Source organism: Mustela erminea, chromosome 13, assembly GCF_009829155.1.
Source record: "Mustela erminea isolate mMusErm1 chromosome 13, mMusErm1.Pri, whole genome shotgun sequence".
In the NCBI taxonomy this organism is placed as follows: Eukaryota; Metazoa; Chordata; class Mammalia; order Carnivora; family Mustelidae; genus Mustela; species Mustela erminea.
Window position 1 is genome coordinate 30146260 of NC_045626.1, and position 23303 is coordinate 30169562.

At 36.5% G+C, this 23303-nt stretch overlaps 1 protein-coding gene and 1 long non-coding RNA gene across 3 annotated transcripts in view; one reads left to right on the top strand and one right to left on the bottom strand.

Moving 5' to 3' along the window:
- RIT2 (Ras like without CAAX 2) overlaps window positions 1-23303 on the top strand; it is a 394146-nt gene that overhangs the window by 339727 nt on the left and 31116 nt on the right. The window lies entirely within an intron of this gene.
- The window catches only part of LOC116572423, a 249813-nt gene that overhangs the window by 18224 nt on the left and 208286 nt on the right, over window positions 1-23303 (bottom strand). The window contains exon 6 of one of the 2 annotated variants that reach the window (XR_004278310.1): window positions 10536-10770. The exons of the other annotated variant lie outside the window; for it this stretch is intronic. This is a non-coding gene — a long non-coding RNA (uncharacterized LOC116572423). Of the gene's footprint in view, window positions 1-10535; window positions 10771-23303 lie in introns of those variants that run through there. 2 annotated transcript variants of the gene reach the window in all.

Consider the following 23303-nt stretch of genomic DNA (forward strand, 5'->3'; position numbering starts at 1 on the left):
ACATAAAGTACTTCTGTCCCATAGTTATGTTAGATGGTTAGATCCAGGAAAAGCACTTGGGCAATCCAGTGGCATACTAAATTCACCACTCTGTTCATAGAAAAATCACTTTTTACTTGCCATAATGTCTGACTGACAAAATACAGCTATTCAGACTTATATATTTTCTCAAAAGCAAATGAATGAGCTTGTTACTTCAAGAAAAACAAATGATAGTATTATCAAACTTTCAAATGAAAATCAGTATTTTGGAAAATCTGTATGTATAATATGAACCTGGTTAGCTGTCCAACACTTAAAAACTTTTCTCATGAAATCAATGGCAATGTTAATGAATCTGGCTTCTTGACAGCTTATAATGAAATGTGTCAACATTTAGTAATTCAGTTTGTTTATAAACTATTTCCAAATGAAAGTTGTAGGAGTTTTCAAAAAACAATTTATGGATAAAGATTCATTTAGGGTGTCTGGTTGGCTCAGTCAGCTAAGTGTCTGCTTATGACTCAGGTAATGATCCCAGGGTCCTGGCATCAAGCCCCATATTTGGCCCCCTGCTCAGAGAGAAGTCTGCTTCCCCCTCTGCTCCTCCCCGCACTCATGTTCTCTTTCTCTTTCTCTCAGATGAATAAAAATAAAAAAAAAAATTCATTCAAAATTCAAGATTGACCAATGGATTTTAATTTTAAATGTAATGAGTTTATTGATGTCATCTTAAATTTACCCATTGCAACTAACCTTTAAGAAACTACTTCTTCTGGAGAGGCGCAAAGATGACAGAGAAGTAGGGGACCCTATTTCAACTGTTTCCCTGAATTGAGATGGTTATCTACCAGACCATTCTGAACACCCACAAAATCAGCCTGTGATATAAGAAGAATATATCTGGATCTCTACAAACAGAATAGCTCAGGCAGTTGGTGTTGAGGTATGAGGCATGGAACTGTGATTCTGTGGGCAGATATTGGAAGATAAATGGGAGGGGGAGGAAGCCTTGGGGCTCCTGAGCCACTGGAGTGCAAAAGCCTCCTCCACTGGGGACCAGGCAAAGACTCGCAGACTGTTAGCAGCAAGGAAAGGACTTTAGGGTGCTGAAACCTGGACCTACAAATGCAAGCATGAAAACTGGGGGTGGCTGGCAGTTTTAGAAGTACAAAGGGCAGAGACATGCCTGGACCTGAAAAGGAGGGCTGGGAGTGCTGCTGTGGGGTGCAAACCCAGAATGCTGAGGTTTGGGGTAGCAGAGACAGAAGTGGGAACACTGTGGCCTGGAGAGCTGAGGGGCAGACTGCAATATCTCTATTCTGAGACAGAGGTTTGGATACGGTCACTTCTGCTCTGATTTGTGGGGGTGGGGGGAGCGAGGAAAACTGCCAGAGAGCAAAAACCACACACACAAAAAAAAAACAGTTTTCACTGAGCCCATTCTCCCCCCACAGAGGGCAGGGAAACTCTGTCCAAACAGGGTTGCCTCAGTAACAGTGTGGCAGATCCCTCCCCCAGAAGAAAGGCTGGAAGAACAAGACGCTGACAACCCTAAGGTCACCACCTATAAAACAGGTGCATCTTGCTTGGGTTGTGGTTAATAATTTGGATTCTGTACATTCCATCAACCACCCCTCAACAAAATGACTAAGAGGAGGAACCCCCAACATAGGAAAAGCTCAGAGACTGTGACCTCTGCCACAGAACTCATGGATATGAATATAAGCAAGATGTCGGAAATAGACTTCAGGGTAACAGTTTGCAGACAACAACTAGGATGAAGAAAACTATTAATGGCAACATAGATTCTCTTAAGGGTAGAAATGAGAGCTGATCTGGTAGAATTTAAAAATGCTATCGATAAGATCTCATTTAATCTAGATATTCTAATGGCTACAGTAAATGAATTGGAAGAATGAATTGGTGATCCAGAAGACAAACTGATAGAAAAGAAGGAACAGCTGGAGGCCTGGAACAGCTTAAAATCCGTGAAAACAGAATTAGAGAAATAAATGATGTCATGAAACATTCTAATGTCAGAATTACTGGGATCCCTGAGGGGGGTAGAGAGAGAGGACAAGAATACATATTTGAGCAAATCATAGTTGAAAACTTCCCTAATCTGGGGAATCAAACAAACATTCGTGTCCTAGAGGCAGAGAGGTCCCCTCCCAAGATCACAAAGACCAATGCCCCAGCATGTAATAGTAAAACTCGCAGATTTTAGAACCAAGGAAACCATCTTAAGGGCAGTTAGGGGGAAAAGATTCATTATATACAGAGGGAGAAACATCAGAAAAATGTCAGACCTGTCCACAGCAACCTGGCAAGCCAGAAAGGGCTGGCAAGACATATTCATGAGAATATGCAGTCAAGAATTCTTTATCTGGCAAGGCTGTCATTCAGAATGAATAGAGAGATAAGGGAGCTTTCAGGACCAGCAGAAACTGAAAGAATATATGACCACTAAACAAGCCCTGCAAGAAATATTAAGGGCAGGGGGGCTTCTACAAAATGTGAATGACCTAAATGCACCCATAAAATGGCACAGGGTTGCAGATTGGATAAAAAGATAGGACCCATCCATATGCTGTCTAATAGAGACTCATTTTGAACCTAAAGATACATCCAGACTGAAAGTGAAAGGATGGAGAACCATCTTTTATGCCAACAGACCTCAAAAGAAAGCTGGGGTAGTGATTCTCATATCAGACAAATTAGATTTAGACAGATCACCTAAGCAAAAAAATCAAGAAACAGAAGCTTTGAATGACACACTGGACCAGATGGACCTCATAGATATATACAGAACATTCTACCCTAAAATAACAGAATATTCATTCTTCTCAAATGCACATGGAACCTTCTCCAGAATAGATCACATACTGTGGAACAAATCAGTTCTCAATCAATACCAAAAAAATGAGAGTTATCCTTCCATAGTCTCAGACCACAGTGATTTGAAACTGGAACTCAATCAAAAAAAAGTTTGGAAAAAATTAAAACACTTGAAATCTAAAGACCACCCTACTTAAGAATGTTTGGGTCAATCAGGAAATCAAAGAAGAACTTAAACAATGCATGGAAACCAGTGAGAACGAAGACACATCGGTCCCAAACCTATTGCAGCAAAGGCGCTCCTGAGGGGGAAATACATAGCCATTGAAGCTTCACTCAAAAAAATAGAAGAATCCTGAATACACAGACTATACTTACACCTTGAGGATCTGGAGAATCAACAACAAATTAAGCTTAACCCATGCATGAGAAGGGAAATAATTAAGATTAGAGCAGATATCAGTGAGTTAGAAACCAGAAATACAGTAGAACATATCAATGAAATTAGAAGCTGATTCTTTGAAAGAATAATAAGAATTAATATGAATTACTAAGAATTAATAAGCCACTGGCCAGAATTATCCAAAAGAAAAGAGAAAGGGCCCAAATTAATAAAATTATGAATGAAAGGGGAGAGATCATGACTAACACCAAGGAAACAGAAACAATCATTAGAAATTATCACCAGCTATTTGCCAATAAATTAGCCAACCTGGAAGGAACAGATGTATTCTGGAAACTTATAAACTACCAAGACTGAAACAGGAAGAAATTGACAATATGAATAGACCAATAACCAGTAATGATATTGATGCAGTGATCAAAACCTCCCACAAAAGTCCAGGACCTGACAGATTCTCTGGGGAATTCTACCAAACATTCAAAGAAGAAATACTACCTATTCTCCTGAAGCTGATTCAAAAAAATAAAAACAGAAGGAAAACTTCCAGACTCACTCTATGAGGCCAGCATTACCCTAGTCCCAAAGCCATGCAAAGACCCAATCAAAAAGCAAAATTTCAGACCAATATCCCTAATGAATATGGATACCAAGATTCTCAACAAGATCCTAGCTAATAGTATCCAACAGTACATTAAAAGGATTATCTACCATGACCAGATGGGATTTATCCCTGGATTACAAGGGTGGTTCAACATTGACAAATCAATCAATGTGACAGAACACATAAATAAGAGAAAAGACAATTGTCAACTGACATAGAAAAAGCATTTGACAAAATACAGTGTCCTTTCCTGATTAAAACTCTTCAGAGTTTAAGATAGAGGGAACATTACTCAATTTCATACAACCCATCTATGAAAAACCCATAATGAATATCATTCTCAATGGGGAAAAGCTGACAGCCTTTCTCTTAAGGTCAGGAACATGATGAGAATGCCCACTCTCATCCCTATTGTTCAACATACTACTAGAAGTCCTAGCAACAGCAATCAGACAGCAAAAATAAAAGGTATTCAGATTGACAGAAAAGAAGTCAAACTCTCTCTATTCACAGATGCCATGTTACTTTATGTGGAAAACCCAAAAGACTCCACCCCCAAATTACTAGAATTCATACAGCAATTCAGTAATGCGGCAGGATACAAAATCAATGCACAGAAATCAGTTGCTTTCTTATACACTAACAATTAACTGTAGAAAGAGACATTAGAGAATCAATTCCATTTACAATAGCACCAAAAACCACAAGATACCTTGGAATAAAACTAACCAAAGAGTTAAAGGATCTATACTCTAGGAACTACAGAACATTCATGAAAGAAATCTAAGAAGACATAAGATGGAAAAACATTCCATGCTCATGGATTGGAAAAATAAACATTGTTCAAATGTCTATACTTTCAACACTATCCTGATTAAAATATCAGTGACATTTTTCAAAGTGCTGGAAGAAAAAATCTTAAAATCTGTATGGAACCAGAAAAGACCCCAAATTACCAAGGGCATGTTGAAAAATAAAAAGCTAGGGGCATCACGTTGCCTGATTTCAAGCTACATTACAAAGCTGTGACCACCAAGACAGCAAGGTACTGGCACAAAAACAGACACATAGACCAATGGAACAGAATAGAGAGACCAGATATGGACCCTCAACTCTATGGTCAAATAATCTTCAACAAAGCAGGAAAACATATCCAGTGGAAAAAAGACCATGTCTTCAGTGAATGGTGCTGGGAAAATTGGACAACTATATACAGAAGAATGAAATTTGACCATTCTCTTATACCATACACAAGGTTAAACTCAAAATGGATGTAAGAACTCAATGTGACACAGGAATCAATCAAAATCCTAGAGAGGAACACTAGCAGTAACCTCTTGGACATCAGCCACAGCAACTTCTTTCAAGACACATTGCCAAAGGCAAGGGAAACAAAAGCAAGCATGAACATTAGGACTTCATCAAGATAAAAAGCTTTTGCACAGCAAAGGAAACAGTCAACAAAACAAAGAGCCATGGAATGGGAGAAGATATTTGCAAATGACACTACAGACAAAGGGCTGATATCCAAGATCTATAAGGAACTTCTCAAAGTCAACCAAAAATTAATCAAGCAAAAAAAAAAAAAAAAAAAAAAAAAGACAGAAGAGATGAACAGACACTTCTCCAAAGAAGACATACAAATGACTGAAAGCCACATGAAAAAATGTTCATCATCATTAGCCAGGGAAATTAAAATAAAACCACATTGAGATACCACCTTACACCAGTTAGAATTCAAAAAATTGACAAGGCAAGTAACAACAAATGTTGGAGAGGTTGTGGAAAAGGGGGAACCCCTTCCCACAACTTGCATTGTGGGAATGCAAGTTGGTGCAACCACTTTGGAAACAGTGTGGAGGTTCCCCCCAAAATTAAAAATTGAGCTACCCTATGACCCAGCAATTACATTACTGGGTATTTATCCCAAAGATACAGATGTAGTGAAAAGAAAGGCCATATGCTCCCCAATGTTCATAACAGCAATGTCCACAATAGCCAAACTGTGGAAAGAGCCAAGATGCCCTTCAACAAACGAATGGATAAAGAAGATGCAGTTAATATATGCAATGAAATATTACTCAGCCATTAGAAAGGATGAATATCCAACTTTTCCATCAACATGGGTGAGACAGGAGAGATTATGCTAAGTGAAATAAGTCAAGCAGAGAAAGTCAGTTATCATATGGTTTCACTTATTTGTGGAAATAAGGAGTAGCATAGAGGACATTAGGAGAAGGAAGGGCAAAATGAAGTGTGGGGGGGAATCAGAGGGGCAGATGAACCATGAAAAATAATGGACTCTGAGAAACAAACTGAGGGTTTGAGAGAGGAGGGGAAGGGGAGATCAGTGAGCCCTGGTTGATGGGTATTAAGGAGGGCATGTATTACATGGAGCACTGGATATTATACCTAAACAATGAAGCATGGAACACTACATCAAAAACTAATGGTGTACTGTATGGTGACTAACATAACATAATATACATCTTTTTAGCTTTTTAAAAAATAAATAAAATTACTTAGATATATATCATTAAAAAAAAAAGAAGAAGAAAAAAGAAATACTCTTTGCAACTTCTGATATAGTACCAAAAGGTTACATGTACAATATGTACAAAAAGTATTCTATCCAGAAAAAGAGTACTTTTTTCCCCTCCCAACTATATATCTGTGTGAGCCCAGATTTTCTTTATATACTTTAACCAAATAACATATTGGCAAATAAGGAATTAGGAGCTTTATCAGTCAGGGTTTTTGTCTACTATCTGAAAGCTGGAGAGCCAGGGAAGTGGGTAGTATAATCCAGTTTGAGTCTGAAAGCCTGAGAATAAGAAGATACTATGGTACAAGTAGCAGTCCAACATCTGAAGGGAGAAGATGGATATCCCATCTCAAGCAAAAGGAACAACTTCACCCTTCCTCTTCTTTTTGTTCTGTTCAGTCTCAAGGGATTGGATTGGGTGATGCCCAGTTGAATGTGGTGAGGGTGGATCTTCTTTACTCAGTCTACTGATGTAAATGTTAATCTTTTTCAGAAACACCCTCAGAGACACATCAGAGATAATGTTTTACCACATATTTCTTAGCCTACTCTACACATAAAATTAGCCATCCAAGAAGCAGGTATGAAAACCTGTCTCTCATTAAGACACATGGATTTTTAAAAAAAAAAAAAATGTAAAAAAAAAAAAAATACTATTCTCACCAAATTCTGTTTTGTAAATTAGTTATTTTGTTTCATCAAAGTTATTTATGTCAACACTTAATGGGGTTTATTATTTTTTAAAATGGATTAATATTTTAAAGTCTGTTTTAATTTATAATACGGAAATACTAAGGTATAACCCCTATGATAAAAAGAACTACAGGATTTTCAGTAATTTTTAAGAGTGGGGTCCTGATCCTTATCTTACACTGCTCACAAAAATTAACTCAAAATAGTAGAGACTTAGATGTAAGACCTGAAACTGTAACAAGACTCCTAGAGGAAAATAGGGAAAAAGCTCATTGACATTGATTGTGGCAATTTCTCAGATGAAACATCAAAAGCACAAGCAACACAGGCTAAAATGAACATATTCTCCTTATCTGGAAATTTCGTTTTGCCCTTTGGGGCTCCAGTCTTCCCACTGATAATTTTCATGACCTCTCAGGTTTCCTTCTCAGAAATTCTACCTGGTCTATTATGACAATAAGAGCTGTATGAACTCTGAACAAGATGGGGGTAAGACAATATGGGGTGATTGGGACGTTGTCTGGAATGATAAGAATGGATCTGAAAAATCAAGTTTGATGGATGGAAAGAAAAGTGATAGTCTTTTCAGTGAAACACAAAGTCATAATAATGAGAATTTTTTAGAAGAATGTGTGAGTAAAAATGAGAAGCTCTATCTGACTATAGCAAAAAGTTCACATAAAAGACCGGGGATAATTACCACAAGTGATGAAACAGGATGATCGGCAGTCTTGAGACTTAGTGCTTGGGACTCCATCTAATTGCCAAACTGCTGTGTGAACCAGCAGACAAAGGCAAACACATTTAAATAAACATCCATTTACATTTTAATATCTGTATGTTTTGATAGTTATGTATGTATTTTAATGAGTAAATTTAATTTCTATTAGTAACATATACTCAACTAGTTACAAAGATATAATTACAGTGATATAAAATTCTTCTATAAATATATTTACTTCTGGAATACTGAATCAATTTTTAAATGCCTCAAGTAAATAACAGTACATATGAAAGGCAGATATCTAATTAAACAATTTTGATTAGAAAACTCTTCTTATTTGAAAGGTCAAACATGATCAGAATAAATTTAGATCTTTTGTGTACTGGAAACCTAAAACTTACACTAGCAGGAATCAAGCAACTACCAAACAAAAAGTCCTCACAGATAACATAATTGTCACTGTATTGTCTCCTTGCCAGTTACATTTCTGTGACAAATTCCTGATCACTGACATTTTTTTTAACCCCCATATGCCAGAGATTGGGGCCACTCACCTCTCTTTTCATCTTTTAAAAAATTTGCTACAAATTAGTATTCCACTAATCTAGTTCTGAAATGATTTACTCTCATCCATAGTATATTCAGTTTAAAAAAGGCATTTTGAATGCTTACCCAAGGGTGAGCTGAATATAGATTTGGGAAACTTGGCTTCTCATTTTAGTTGCCTTGCTTTGGGCAAATTATCCGGGCATCTGTATTCTTTGATGATAATTGTGATTCCTTATAATTCTAAAATGTATAAAAAAGGCAAAATGTGCTAGACACAATACCAGGTGTTCTACACACCATCTCATTTAGTTAATGATCCTAACTGTAGATGCAGATAGCACCATTTTAGAAGTAAGATGGCTGAAGCTCAAGGAAGGTAAGTTCCACATATGCTCAGATATGAAACTATCCCTTAAAAAAGGAATAGCCTTATGGTTGATTTCTGCAGTTGTGCTCAAAATTTGGAGTACTCTCTCAAATTTCCTTATTTTTCACAAGAAAATGGCATATGAGGAAGACACCCTAGCTTGAAAAACCTCAGTCACAGCTAGTGTTAAACATTTATAGAGATAAAATTGTGCAGAAAAACACTTAATGCCAAGAAATTAAACTTAAATTTAATAATGATTTCAAATAATGGGGATGAGTACAAACAAAACTTCTGAAAATCACTTAGAAAACCAGTACAGTAAATCATTAGGATCCCAGTTATTCCTACAAAACTAATGGAATCAAAAATCAACTGTGCCAAAGCTTTGCAAATAAAACTTGAGACTTGAAGTAAAATTTCCACTGGCTGCATTTTTCAGAAATTTTGAAAGTGCAGTGTCTCAATCAGATCTGGAAAACAGTGTTTAATGACCTAATAAATACTTCTATTTATAAGATACTGATGTCAAAGATGATTTTGAAGAATTAAGATATGTTTTTATAAAATATGAGAAAGGAATAAGTACATTATTTTATTTAATAATTCCTTTTGAATCTATTACTAAATTTAGAATTAAATGTTAAAGCAAATATGTAACTTACTTTACAAACTTAAAACTTCTTTTGGATCCTCCCATTTGGAATTTGGAAAGTCCTAAGTATTTGACCAATTATAGATACTCATCTAATGATACATGACTAGGAAATTAGAGAAGGGTTTCAAGCATATGTGTGTTGGAATTCAAAGCACATTGTGTATTCAATAAATCATATTAAAATTTGGTGTACCTTCTTCTGAATAGTGGGACATTTCAAAGGAGAGTAATGGTTACTGAGGTACTTGAGACAGTCTTAATGATAGATGTAAGATTTGAACAGAGTATTAAAGGATAACTAGAATTTTTATTGACAAAAAAAGCATTGTAGTCACAGTAAGTATCAAACATTGTCATTCCATTTTTTAAAAATTCCTCTGTTTTGGTTGACTAATAGTAATATTATTTTCACTATTACCAAAGATACCTTGTATTTATTGAGAGTTTACAGTCAAGCACCATGCAGAGCATATTGGAAAATATCTCATTCAATTCATATAACATTCTTGAGGATTGCTCTTGTTCTCATTTTAACAGAGAGAAAATTGAGGCTAAGGGGGGATTAAGTAATTTGCCTGATAGCATAAAGAAAATAGCAGAACAATGGTCCACACTCAAGTCTATCTAAATCCATTACCTGAGTTCATAAACCATACTGCTCTGTTGCCTTAATCTTTCATTCTATTTTAAGGTTAAATAATCTCTAGAGGGAGAGATTAGTGAAGATGGGAATTGGCAAGGAAGGCTCTATGCTGAGACTATATATTGAGTTTGGCTTTAAGAGACTTAGATATACACTGTACAATTTAGATACGCAAAAGGGGTCTGGGGAGATATGATAAGGTGAAATAGGAGTTTATAACTATGGATGGATTGTATATGTACAACCACATTCATCGTAATTGAGTAGTGAACAAGGAAAATATGGCTTTGCCAGTGTTAATTCTTTGAAATGTTCTTCCCCGGAAAGTTTTCCTTGAACAACTAAGAGTACATGGATGTGGAGTTATGATTGATCAAAGATTCAAGGAACAAATATCCTTAATATATTACCCAAAAGGGAATAATAAATGACCTTGCCAGAACCGAATTGCCACCTTCCGTTGGATGTGAAGATATGACATTTTTGTCTCTGTCCATTAAATGTTCACACATAAACTATTCTTAATGTGAAGTCCGCATTGATAATACAGTGTCACGTGTTCTGTGAGACTTGCCTGATGTTTGAGAAAACCTAGGGAAGAACTATTGAGTGCTCTCTTCTCGCTCTTCGGACCCACTCTTTTCCTCACAGTTGCCCATGGAAGGCTTTAGGCAGAACTAAATAGTGCTTGATGTAACTCTGAACACATACATTTCAATGTAGGCCTCACTCAAGCTGTGTACTCCATCATCCTTTCTGTTCAGCCCCTGCAAAATTAAAAAAAAAAAAAAAACAACTAAAAAGTCAACATTTTTACTTCAACTAGAATAAACTTTGTCACTTGAGTTGAGTAAGTCATATAATTTTGTTACTCTTGAAGTTGGAATTCAGGAGCGCATTTAAGATTGCACGGGCCAACTATAATTTGGATCAATCCATGTAAAAAGCCTCGTTTCCTTCTACTTACCTTGATATTCCGTCATTGCCACTTCCATTCTTTTCCTCCTAGAATTTTTCTTGCCCTAATTTCTCCCTCACCACTCTCTGCCAGTCCATTTCTGCCCATTCATTAATGTCCAGTTCAGGCTCCGTTTCATTCGTGAAGCCTCCCCCAGCCACTCCAGCCCTCACTAATCTTCACATTCCTCTTAATTTCTTGGGTATTTTGAGTGACATGTATACATGTCACACAATTAATTCCACTTACAGTGTTAGAATCTGGTTTCATTTAAGTTTACATAGCTCTCCTTGTCCTGGCTTGTCCTATAGGATGTATGTTAAGCATTTGTTTAGTAAAGCATTTATTTAGTAAAGCACTAATATTTAGAACCAAAGGAATGACACTTAAACACATTCCAAATACTAGAATCTATAGTCTTTGTAAGTGTGAGTTTAGTTCCTGGAATAATCTGGCTGTTGCACTAGTTGGTGATTGATCATCTATGACTGGCTGTATGCACTGGTGACTGCCCTGTTTCTCACCTTCTTTCTGTCTTTGGCTCCTGAGGATCATTCACTTTCCTGGCTCCCTAGAAATAATCTTCCTTAATCTGTGTCTGTACTTTTCCCCAGGAGTACAGAGAAGATTCCACTTCCCCTAAGCCCTACATATAAGGCTGTCCATCTTATAACTGAAGCATTTAGATTCTCTGGGAGGTCATATTGTGGTTAGGCTTGAAAGCAAAATTGCTATACCTTATCTACTTTTTAGTTTCTTTGACTCACCCTATGAACATTGATCTCCAGAAATCTCATTCTTAGAACACTCATTTTATAGCTTGTATGTTTTTTTGTATGCTCTTGGGTTTTTTTAATCTGAGCTGTCTTACATTTATACAATACTATTATCTTATATACATGTATCCTCTACCTACCTACCTATCAATCATCTTGCTAGCCAGGCAGCAAATATATGCAGGAGTAAGAATTTATATAGGATAAATAACCTACATTGATAAGACGGGTCATCTTGCTGCTTCTTTGATGTAACAACTTCGTTCAAGTAAGCTGAGTACCACATCATGTACCACTTGTAACTGGGAGCATATCAGGTGCTTAGAAAGTTTGTACTCAATAATACATGAACAGTAATTCTTGTTAATGCTACAAATAATCTATAAGAGCAAGAGACAACTTTTGAGCAGCTCAACTAATGTCTGTTGAATCGATGGTTAAATGGTTTTCTTCTAGACTTCTAGGGTTGATCCAATACTTGGCATCCAGATAAAATCAATAATGAACATATAGAGAAACTGCATGTTTTGCTCATATTTTCAAAGATAGTGAATAGCTAACGCTTTACTGAAAAAAGAAGCTAACATTTACTATATTTGCAAAGTGTTATGTTTATTTTATTCACAATTATGAGAAATATACAAGACAAGAACAATATAAAGAGGAAAATTCCTTATTGCCCCACAACCAAAAGTCAAACAGCAGAAGTCTGTCATTTCTAGCTTGGTCCTATCGGACCCTTATTTACAGATCTACCTGAATGGTTTCATTTAAGTTTCCATAGCTCTCCTGTCCTTGCTTGCCCTGCAGGATGTGTGTTAACAAGTATGCAAATAACTGAGAAGCAAAGAGCAGAAGAGAGGAGTCAAGAGAACAGAAATCCCTCCCACATCAGAACAAGCTCATATGCACTGGTACATTTTTATACACAACTATCAATATTTATCAATAACCCAGCTCAATTCTACCAGTCTTCTGCCTGAAAATCACAAGGAATATAGTGACAGATGTGTGGAGCACAGACCTGACCTTCAGAATAGCTGCCATCAAAGCTCTCAGGGAGAGATCCAAGAGGCTGCGATGGGCGGGTGGCCAGGCAGAGTAACCAAAAGGAAGGGTTCACAGCTCCAAGGCTTTCTCCCTGTTGCTTTCAGTGGAGAGAAGGCACGAATTCCCATCTGTCCTTCTCAGTATTATGAAGAAAAACATTCACGAGAGATGATGCTTCTGATCCAAGAGCATAGATATTTAAGCAGCATTTTAAGTAAGAAAAAGAGACAGATTTGTGTTCTTTTAGAATGTAGAAACTGGAAGGTGGAACAGGAAATTATAATTTATAGAGTTTATGTTTATTATTCCCCACATACCAGAATGCATAAAATCAGAGAAATTTCAGAAATCAACTAAGTTTTCCCTTTTTCTCAGGGCGGACATTCATTTCTTTTTATATTTATTCATTTTCCATCTATTTGGCTTTTGTGATTTGAAAGCACTTTCACAGATTTAAGTAAGTGGTAGGGTTTGGTGCTTGGATTTTCACTTCAGGACAGCCATTCATGAGATGATACTTTTGATCAAGATATTTATCAACTTTGTGCCTCAGTTTCTTCCCATGTAAAATAAGGATGAAAACCGTTATACCTACAGTTGTGAGAATCAAAGGATTTATCCAGGTAAGGCATTTTAGAACATAACACCTGCCCAATCCTAAGTGCTCAATAATTATTGGCAATTTTTAAGTTTTATAACATAGGTAAGTCAGCGACTCCCCCTATTTCATAGATAAAGGATGCACAGATATTATCACTTTTAAAGACTTATCTATTTATTTAGAGTTTGCAAGTGAGGGTAGGGGTAAAGGGAGAGGGACCCAGAAAGTCCTCAGCCAGACTCTCTGCTTAGAGCCCAAAGCAGAACCCGAGATCATGACCTGAGACAAAATCAAGAGTCAGCAGCTCAAATGAGTCACCCAGGCACCCCAAGAATGGACAGATATTATTAAGAACCTGCTTAAGTTAAAGAATAGTCAATGGGAAAGTCAGAGATGCCCTTTGGACAATATTACCTTTGGGTTTACATAGGCATTAATGATTTCATTTACAGACTATTTTCAAATCATATTGACTTCTTTTACAGAACCTTTATTCCTCTTATTTTTTCATTAATTCTTTTGTGTATTTTAATTTATTAAACAGATTATAAACTCTATAGGTTGATAATAGTATTTGCATGTCTTCTGCATCTTTCTCAGCTCCTGCTATAATACTATGAAAGAAAAACTGCATTAGATACTTGTTTAAAAATGGAAAGAAAGACTGTATCCAAGACCACTACAGTAGGGGCTAAGATGTTGCAATAAGGCAGAGAGACTGAACTTAATTCCCTGGAAACAAAAGGTGGGAGGGTTTTTAAACAAGGGGGTAAGGTAATAGGAAAACAAGAACAAAAACAAAACAAAAACAGAAACAAAACAACCAACCTGGAGGATGGGGTAGGGAATCTGTTCAGTGTGATTAGGCCATCTATGTTTCCTATTGGTCTGCTTATTGAAGTCAGGCTCCTACCCTTCCACTGAGATGGGGGACAGGGGACCTATCCTTTTTAGTTCTTATGTTTCAAAGGGATGGCTCCCAGGACCTTAAGGAAAACATTCCTGTATTGTAGAAGATTTGCATCTCAAAAAGGTGTAGAATGAATTTACAATTGCAAATTTCTGAAAATAAATACTCTATTGTTTTATTAATTTATTCTTTAATTTGGTCTTTGGAATCCAAAGTCAAACTTCTTATTTTTACAATGCGTATGGTTTGTGTTAATATTTTTTGAAGGAGTTACATAGAGAAGTCAAATGAATCAGTCAAGGAGTTTAATGAATCATAAAGGATGTCTTGTCCGAGGCATTTTTTTTTTCAGTGCTGTAACTTACAGTCACGTATACTGCCTCATTGTCTTTGCCTATTTTCTGGTGGAAGTGCTCAAAAGCTTTAAGATGCTTAAGAAATAAGTAAGGGAAATGCATGATATGAGAAGGTGGTGGGTATTATAGAGGGCACGGATTGCATGGAGCACGGGGTGTGGTGCAAAAATAATGAATACTGTTATGCTGGAAATAAATAAAAAAAAAAAAAGAAAGAAATTGGCTATTTAGATTTAGACATTTGGAATGCTCACATGCAGCTGTAGCCTCTAGGATTCAAGGGAAAGGAATGTAGACATCAAGGCAAAGATAGGTTGGGGATGGTGACTGGAGAGTCATTGACATGGTGTGGTGAGGGAAGCCTTGCAAAAGAACGGCTCCTACAAATGTGAGCAAACTCCATGTATGTGTGTTGTCATTTTTACTTCTAAATATATTTAAATTGTTCACCAGGAAAATCTCTTGGTGTTTCATAAGTGTCATTTTTAATCTATGTCTGTATATTTTAGAAAAAGGTCTTTGTGGAAAGTCCAGTATATATTTGTGTACAAGTAATCATTAGTGATCACACTTGAGGACATTTTACAAAGTTTACACATGAAGAGGAGAGGAGAAATGACTGTCAGTGAGATTTCCAAGGGTTAACTAAAATTATCTGTTCTCTTAATTGACAGAAACTCACCATCTGGAGCTGCCATATTTTCTGTAAAGATTTCTTTCTTTCCTTTTTTTTTTTTTTTTCTTTTTGGTGACACTATGAGAGAGAAAATGAGCATATAATTCCTGCTATGACTGCTGAAGGGAGCAGTCCAGACCTAATTAACTAAGGGGCTTAATGATAGCATTTTAGAATACATGTATACATCAGTCCCTCTCTGTGCCTCTGCTCTTAAAAGCACAGTAGCCAGTCACAGGCAACTTGAGGCCTTTGAATAGCAACTTCTTGATGGTCACTGTAGGACAGACCAAAAAAAGTTTTCCTGAAAACCAATTTGCAAATGAAGATCAATAAGAGAAAAAGTAAAGTCAGAGTTAGAAAGGGGCCACTGTTCTTTATTTACTGGTGATCATTTTATAGAATATATTTTGTCTATCTATGATTATTTTGTACTTAAAGATGATGTAGTGTATGCTTCCTATAATAGTTCTATTTTAAAGCCTGAATACTACACTAGAATTTGCTATTATTTCTAGATTCTAGCTTTCAATGTTTGTAATGAACTTCATCTTATAGTGTTCACATAATAACCAGACATTCTTTCTGGCAAGGATATAGTTCTACCTTCTCTTCTATCTAGCTAGCCTCTTTGATGGGGTAAATGGTGAAAATTCAATTTTTTGTTAATACTGCATTCCACAGATAGAATGACTACTGAACTAGGCTTTGTTTCTGAAATCTCTAACAAATCAGAAGTGATGGATGATCTCTAACTAAATGATAATAAAAATATTGCCAATGAAGTCCATCATAACTGAATTGAATCTCATGCTTAGCTCTTAATACTCTCTTACTTGACCTATAAGCAACATGAGCTAATGATCACGGTTTTTGTTTTTTTTTCTTTGTAACTTGAAGCATCTCTCATTTGGCCTCTAGGTTTCTACATTCTCCAGGTTATCTTATTATTTTATTGGCCACTGTTTACAAGTCTCCTTTACTTGTTCTTCTACCTTTCCTGATGTGCAAATGTGGAAAGTCCCAGGGATTTACTTAGACTCAAAGAAGTAGGACCAAGGCCTAAATACTATCTACCTTTGAATCGTAAATTTTTGTCTCCACCCTTATTTTTCTTTATTTTGGAATCCAGAGGTCTATTTTCAACTGCCAGACTAGCGTCTCTTCTCCATTGGAATAATAAGTATCTCAAACTTAAAGATTTACAAACAACGTCTGTATTTTTCCTACCCCTAAAACTTTTCCTTTCATGCTTTTTCATTTTGGTAAATAATACTGGGTGAATAGTACATTGTTCATCCAATTAGCCAGACCACAAACTTAGGAACAATCCCTAGTTTTTCTTTAAACTCACATGCAACCCAGGGGCAATACATTCAAATTCAAATATGACCATTTTCCACTACGTTTTCTACCATTATCCTGAACTGCTATACTTCATAGATTCCTTCTCTCCTTTTTTTTTATCTACCATAGATTCCCAGTGAGTCTGTTCACATACCTATTGATCTTTCTGAAATTGTGACTCTGATAATATCACTTCTCTTCTTAATCTCCTCCCTGTGGCTTCTCATCACACTTAATTCCTGCATAGGGCTTTATGTTTGCTATCTTTTTTTTTTTTGTAATCAATAATTGAGTGTGGGATATAGGGTCAAAATCCTTAGATTTTAATCTAGACTCTATTTGGAACTTTCATCAAATTACTAATCCTCTCTGAGCTTTCAATGTCTTTATCTATAAATGGGCATGATAATAGCACTACCTCATAAGGTTGTTGTTAGTTTTAAGAATTAAATAAGGTATTTGATAAGAATCACTTAAAACTGGAATTTTCTACTTTCTTGTATAATTTTTAATGAACACAGAGTGAGTTTGTAATAAGTACTCAAGGTTAAAGATTATCATGATGGTGTTGGTATCACTTCCATGAATCAGTGAGTTCTATGAAGACAAGACTGAGTACATCTTATATATTCCACAACCAGAGCAAACTATGGGGCTAACACCTATCAATGGACCAGAAAATTATTGTTGAATGACTGAGAAAATGAAATAATCTAATAAAAATTGTCTATTCTTATCCTCAGTTTCTCTTTTTGATTTTCTCTTTTTCAACTGTTCATATGCTTATATTTTCCTAAGACCTAGAAAAACCTTTCTTCAGAATTTACCCTTCCTCTCTGTTCACTTCCTCTTCTACTCTGCTTTACAATATACCCCAAAAGTCAGCACACTGGCTGCTGTTCATTTTCCTTACCAAAGTAAGCTGAGCCTACCTTTGAGCCTTTAAGGCACCTCTCATGTTTTCACCACATCATCTGCTGCCTTAAATGTTATACTTATTTCTCTACTGAGTAGCATTAGGAAGAAGAACAGAAAGTAGAAACGTGTGTGTGTGTGTGTGTGTGTTTGCGCGCGCGTGCACATGCACTTTATTAGGTTTCTTCTGTCTCTAAACTAGTTTTGAAAAATTGAGCAAAGAGGAAGCTCATCAGTCCCTATCAGAAATCTATCAGTTTCCTCCTAAGAGGGTATGGTAATCATTAATACTGTCTACAAAATATACTCGGATCTTTGCCTTCTGGACAGTTTCCTTATGCTTGAATGGAGCTATATGATTTGTTCTAACCAGTGAATTTTAAGTGGGATGATATGTGTCACTTATAGTCTAAAGCATTTGATTGCTACCTTGAGGCTCTCCAGAACTCTTTATTTTCTCTTGAGCATGGTGACTGACCTTATTAAAGATGGTAGCTATTTGAATAGGTAGTGTCCCTAAGTGAATACAATACGCAGAGTCCTCAGGCAATTTGTGATAAATATTTGGTGTAGATAATAAACTTCCGTTACTTGGTACCACTGAGATTTACAGTGTATCTGATTACAACATAATCTTGCCTATTCTGACCTACCATAAGTTGATCTTCTCAACAAAAATATCTTTTCTTGTTTCTTTTGCAGTGAGAAAAATATAAATAAGGAACATGCTAAGTACTCAAAAGCTAGTACAATTTTTAAGTCTCAGTCTCTGCTGTCATATTTTTGCATCTAAACTTAGAGGAAAAACATACATATGGTCATGGTTGTGCTTGTGTTTCTATCAGGCCAAAGATCATGAAATTTCAGAATCTACTCTGAGCTTCTCATTTAAAAAATGTTTGCTTGTGGGAAAATGACACCTAGTTAGACATCAGATTTTCCTATTTTATGCTAATATCGATATTAAAAAATGAACAAACAGAATAAGGTTGTATCTCCATGGTGTCCAATTAGTCATTTGGTTTGGGTTAATAAAAAAATCTTAGGCAATTTGAACACTTGATTCTATGTAAAGAAAATGTCTTGTTAAGTGACTGACCATATGTCTCTGCACCACATAGAAACTGCCTAGGGAAAAGATGGAATTGTGGTGTTTCTGTGCTTTGTCTTCTGGGCTCAGGCCCAGGCTTTTCACAGGCAGTGGAATGATGTTGTCAATTTATAGGGCATGGAGGGAACATGCTACTCTCCAAGGAAAAGGAGGAAAAAATCCTCTTTCTGGCCTCTCTTCGTGATTTCTGCCCTACAGTCAAATTATTAGATAGCGTCTGAGCAAATGACCCAGCTAAGTAACCCATGCAGTTAGAAAAAGGAGTCAAGTAAAATCAACTCCACTCAGTTTGCCATTTAAATATGTAGACGTTGAAACAGAATGAGTCCTGAATTGAAACTTCAAGGAGAGAAAATCCTTTGTAAACGGTCTGAATTACTCTCCTTCTCTTAAGTTCTATGAGCTTGGAAATACCTTTTTAACTTTGTTTAAAGGAAGTGCTAACCTATTGGTTCCTAATGACACTGATTAATTGCTTTTCACAGCATTGGTAAAATTGTCAATTCCATTACTTCCTCATGCATGCCAGGTCCAAGATTTTCCACAAAGTCTTTCATGTAGCCTTTAGAACTTAGAGAAAAATCAAATAAAATGAAAGGAGGTATTTTCCTCTCTTTTAAAATATTTAAGAATACCACAGAGGACTAATCCAGCTTCCATGTGACAGAGATAAACATGGGAGATCTAGTTAATGCCAACCGTTCTGTCCTCATCTACTCAATTATTACTTCTTCAGGCTCATTTCTCTGCCTTAATTGACAGGATATAGTCAAATGTTTGTATTCATTAAAACTTCAATCATCTTTCATAGCAATCATTGTTATTTTATGTTAAATTGAATAATTAATTACTGTGTTCTACACAGTGAATATAGATTCATTGAGGGTAGGGACTGTATCTGATTTTGTACATCAAGCATATAGCACCGATCTTGCACTAATTTGCTTTAAAAAGGACATATTTCAGTTGGTTTATCTCTGTATGGGCTAACTACAGTAGTCTGCCATGGTTAATACCTTAGCTTGCCATGCCCAAGATCTAGAAAATAAACTTTTTTCTTATCCACCAGTTTATATCCCTGATATTCATATCTTAAATTGTCAATCCATTGCTGTGCTTTTCTCATTTATTCCAAGCATATACAAAGAGCTACCTTCCGTTACTTTGGTTTGAATTGATTTCCTTTCGATCTGTTTTTCTCAGGGAGTCAGAGATGTCAGTTCTGCCTCAAACTTTATGATCAGTTCATAAATATCAGGAGTTTTAAAGACTTTTACTTATTTACATGCACATAAATATTTATTAAGAAAACACCAATATTTACCCTTTGCCTTGCACAGAAGGGGTCTAAAAAACAATTTTACTATTCCTTGGATGAGTAGATATTTAAAGTGTATTAAAAAACAGGACTTCTTTATGCTGCGTACAGATGTGGCTCTTTTCAGAGGATAAGTCATGTCAAACCAGAGAAGAATTTTAAAGACACATGTCTGTTCTCTTCTTGTGACCCTTTACCCAGACCCATGGCTCTCCCAGGTGGCCCTAGTCCTGGTGTGTGGTAGCAGCATGCGTAGAGCGCATCCCGAAGGTAAAGACAAACATCCTTCCAACTATCCTCCTCTTCCCTCCCTCAACCCGCTTTCCTTGAAGGCCAGTGCTTACGAATTAATATAAGCAAATTTAGTGTTAGGTTCTGTAGGGAAGGAAAAAGTATTCTTTGACCTTCTTAGGATCTCTACCTTAGTCTCAAAATTAAACTGACAAAGACAAATTAATAGGAAAAAAGCATACAAACTTATTTAATATAAGTTTTGCATGACATAGGAGACTTCCTAAGGAAATCAAGACCAAAAGAAATAGACCTCAGTGTTTTTCTGCTGGGTTTGATGAGAAGTGGAAAGTCATGGAGGAATAGGATAGGTTAAAGACTCTGAAATGAACTGGGGGAAACAATGCAAGTCCTGTTTGTTTGGATTCCACTCAGTGTCCTTTTGTCTTTGAGGAGAAGAATATCCTTTTTCTCCAAGTCAAGGAAGAGCACCTTTCATATGAGGGTATTAGATCTATGTCAGGGATAGCTGTGGGAGAAATGTTGGAGTGGTCTTCCTGCTTCTGCTGTTTTCTCAAATACTTTCAGCTCCAAATATATACTTTGGGAATAGCATGAACCCCATTCGTTCTGATGGACACCTTCAATGGGAAAATTTGCTCACTTATACTTTGAATCGGTCTTTCCTTAATGATCCCAATTGTTTTTTGGTGGCTATAAACACCTTTTTATCCTATACAGGTTATGCCTCAATAGCCCATGTAAAAGGGTAAAATTCAGCTGGCTTCTAAAATCCATCATTATCTCCTATTCCTGAAGGTATCACAATAGTTCATGAACTTTGCATTTGGTATTCCTGGGATATAATGGGACATGATTAATAACTGAGTTGCATGTTGGGGGTGAAGGAGAAATAAGGATTTACAATGAATCACTAGGAAGCTGGTTTGCTATTAATAAAGTAGCACAAGGGAGTGGGAAATGTGTTTGTGAGAAAGGGGTGTGCTGAATTTATTTTCAGACCTTTATTTTGAGAGTAGGGGAAATCCATGTGGATATATTCAGGGGGGCAATGAGAAATTCATGTCTGAATTTAGCAGAGGGAATATTGCTCAAGGCAACAGATGTTACCTTGCAAGCAGGTGGGATTTTAAAATATGGGGGTGAATAAATGTGTCTAGGGAATGTATACAGTCAGGTCTGTCTCTAGTAATCTTGACCTTGCCTGGTCAAGAGTAAAAATGAATGCCCCTGCAGGGTCCAAGGTCAAGCTCCATACTTTCTTTTTATCTAGGACTTTGTACTCAAGAGACCTCTTATCTCAAGAGAACTTCTACCCACATATCCAAACTCTATTTACCCCCTCACACTCCGTCTCCCTCAGACAGCCACCAAGTGACCACCTCCCTCTACAGGTGTGTATGCTTACTGGTAAAGGGAAGATGGGGAGAATGGATCTAGAGATGAGGCCCAGGAAGTAAGTTTAAGACCACCTTGGCAAGTAATTCCAGGGTCCCAGATAAGAAATTGTAGAAAGGTATGGAATCCAGGTTAGTAGCTAATCTTGACCTATTCGCCCTGTGTAGATGGATGTCAACAGAAGAGGGCCAAAGAAGGCTCTTTTGTAGGGCAGGGACTACCTGGCAAAGGCCTTGGTCACTCAAGCCCAAGGACAGTACTACTAGCATTAAGAGGTTGAGTATAAATTTCTGGGCAATACATATCCTTAGTGTATGGGAAGAAGATAAAGGGCCAGCAGGAAAGCAAGAGAATCATATTTCACAAAATACAGTGGAGGACGGAATTTATAAGAAGAGTAGTAGTCAAAAATACTACAGAGAATTTTTTTTAAAAACTAAGATTGCTTTTACCTTTTAGTTATTGTGAATAATGTTGCTATAAACAGGGTGTACAGATATTTCTTCAAGATCCTATTTCAATTCTTTTGTGTACATACTCAAAAGAGGGATTTTTTAATCATATGTTAATTTTTTGAGGAACTGCTATATTATTTTCCACAGTGTCTGTACCACTTTAATTCCTACCAACAATGTATAAAAGATGCATGGGTGTCTGGGTGGCTCAGTGGGTTAAGCTGCTGCCTTCCGCTCAGGTCGTGATCTCAGGGTCCTGGGATCAAGTCCTGCATCGGGCTCTCTGCTCAGCAGGGAGCCTGCTTCCCTCTCTTTCTCTCTGCCTGCCTCTCTGTCTACTTGTGATCTCTGTCTGTCAAATAAACAAATAAAATTAAAAAAAAAAAAAGATGCAGTTTTCCCACATCCTTGCCAACACTTTCTTTTTTTGTTAGTAGTCATCTAATAAGTATGAGGTGGTATCTCATTGTGGTTTTGATTTATAGTTCCCTAAAGATAAGTGATGTTGAGTAACTATTTATGTTCTTATTGGTCATATCTATTCAAGTCATTTGCCCATCTTTTAATCAGGTTGTTTGCTTGTCTTTTATTGAATTGAATGAGTTCTTTATTTATTATGGATGTTAATCCCTTAGCAGATACATAATTTCCAAATATTTTCTCCTATAGGGTTGCCTTTTCATGTAGTTGATTATGTCTTTGCACAGAATTTTAAAATTTTGACACTGTCCAATTTAATTTCTTTTCTCCTATTACCTGTGCTTTTGGTGTTATATCCAAGAAACTGCCAAATCCAATGTCATAAAGCTTTTCCTCCTGTGTTTGTCTAAGGATTTTATTTCCTACTTTTAGGACTTTGTTTCATTGTGAGATAATTTTTGTGCATGTGTAAGGTGAGGGTCCAACTTTGTTTTGCAGATGACATCCAGTTTCCCAATGTCCTTTGTTTCAATGACCATCCTTTCCACTGAAAGATCTTGCAACTCTTGTTAAAAATCATTTGGCCATATATATAAGAGTCTATTTCTGGGATCTCTATTCTACTCCATTGGTCTATATGTCTGTCTTTATGCCAGTACTGCACTGTTTGGATGACTATAGCTCTGTAATAAGTTTTGAAATCTGGACATATGAGACCTCTAACTTTACTGCTCTTTTTCAAGATGGTTTTGGCTAT